Source organism: Cyanistes caeruleus, chromosome 3 (genome assembly GCF_971803275.1).
Source record: "Cyanistes caeruleus chromosome 3, bCyaCae1.hap1.1, whole genome shotgun sequence".
In the NCBI taxonomy this organism is placed as follows: Eukaryota; Metazoa; Chordata; class Aves; order Passeriformes; family Paridae; genus Cyanistes; species Cyanistes caeruleus.
Genome location: NC_141703.1, coordinates 79,475,548 through 79,477,750, shown reverse-complemented (window position 1 = coordinate 79,477,750; position 2,203 = coordinate 79,475,548).

The following is a 2,203-nucleotide window of genomic DNA, read 5'->3' as shown; positions in this document are numbered from 1 at the left end:
ATAAAAGTACAGTCCTAACCTACCTATCCAGCTGAGTCAAGTCTATACAGTTCCAGGGATTCCTGCTGCTGCACTAACCACTTTGGAGCTGTGGCTCCCCCAAAGCACTTGGCATCAACAAATGAAAACAGCTACAGCCTGCTGAAAACAGCATGTTCGGTTTTGCATTCAGTGTGTAAACTGTAAGCTGGTTTCAACCATATTTTGTTACCCTTTGAAATGTTTCCTCAATAGTAGGTTGCACCATCTGTTGCACTGTTTGCCTGCATGTTTTGCTTGTTAAACTGCTCCCCCAGCAGCACACAAAAGAGGAACAGTGGTGATGCCTTTCAGGAAGATGTCCCTGTCCTCCGCCTATCTCCTCCCACCACAGTGTTGCAGTACACACAACAGATGCTTCCCTAGTCCTACCTCACACTTATTTGTTTTAGACCTAAGCCAAAGTCCACTATAAACCTATGGGACTTTAAAATTTGGCAATCTCATTCCTTGTGAAGCCTATAGGTTGGTTTTATGTGCTAAGGGCACAGAACCACACATGCCAAAGCAAAATATTAAGACAAATCATCTCAAGATTCACCAAGGAGTGTGAGCTCTGCCACAGCTAATCCAGAACACCCTTTTAAACATGGAAGAAATACTGATTAGAAGTCAATAAACCTGATTTTTTTTGTCCATCTACTGGAAAAACAATACTTAAATGGCCCTAGTATGAACTCTGTCTCCTGGTTCAGTGTTGGCATACTATCATGACAGGAAGAATACTATGTCTTGGTTCATGTAATGAAGCAGGGCCTTCCTTCAATTGCCTTTCGTTCTTAGTATCTAAGCAGCAGGGAAAAAATTTAACAGCTTTTCTTTTTTCCTTCTTTGCTGCTGTGTTTATTAAACCTGAGCAAATAACATACAATGACTTTGCATGAAATATTCTCTGAAACATGTTGACAAAGCCTTGCACTATTCTATATCATCCCAAATTATCCTCTTCATTAACTGTATGAATGATGGGATGAAGGGGAAACCCAGTGAATAATGCATAGAAGTAAGACTACAGAACGCTCTGAGTAAATTATGCAATCCAAATATATTCAGCCAGTTCTGCTCTGAATAACATGACACAGTTTTCTTGTGACTTTAAGTCACCTCAGCAACAGGGACCAATGAGGAGCTGAGCTCACTGAATGGGAAATGTTTTTCAGGATGAAAATCTGCCTTGAGCTATCAGGGTCTCTGTCCCAACTCATATCAAGGAACTTCATCCTGCAGGAATACAATACCTCAGTATCATTTACAGAGAAATGAACACTTTTCTTGTGCCAGCTTCTGCTCAAAGGTCATACCCATCACACACGGCCATAGGATTGGTGTGATACATTAATATGATTCTCTGATTTCTCCCTACAGCTGCTATTTTAGAGAAGTATTAACAGATAATTGGTATTTCTTGATAACAGATGAACAGATAACAGATATTTCTTGGGTTCCCATACAAAAGATTGTCATATAGACAAACAAATATTTACCTACTACCCAGTCTTGACAGCAAATCAGTTAAAAAAACAGGGCAAGGTCGCCACAGCTGAACTTGATGACAACACCTAAAGTGTTTCTTATGAAACACAATGGCATCTGATAGATGAAGGAAAGATGGCCATACATAATTAGCCATGCCAGGCTTCCTTTGTAACAGAGAAAAATCAGGCATCTCTACAGTGAAATTAGGCTCGTTCCGGGTAGGAATTTGAAACAAGTCAGATGAATCCTACTCTAAAAGACCATTGGCTGAAAATGGAAGCTAAGATTACATGTCTCTGCTGCAGAGGCTAAACGTGTATACTTGACCTGGAGTGAGTTCAATCCCACCCACAGCCCTGGCTGCACACAGAGGCAGGTGCAGGTTCCATAGCAGAGCTATGTCACACAGTGTGGGAGCACACCAGCTGGTACTAATGATCCCTCAGCTTCACTGGGAAATCTGTCCCAATATTTCTGTGTCCAATACAGTGAACCAGACACCAAAAGAAGATCTGGCCTCTTGGAGTTTATTTCCTCCTCTACAATCTTTTCCAGGTGGCTGAGCCCTGATCAAATATTTATAGAATTAAATATTTCTCTTCTCTGTGGGAGGCAAACAGTAAAAGTACAGATCCTAATTTGTTTTTGCAGAGGGCTGGAAATAACAACAAACAGGTCATTAAAACTA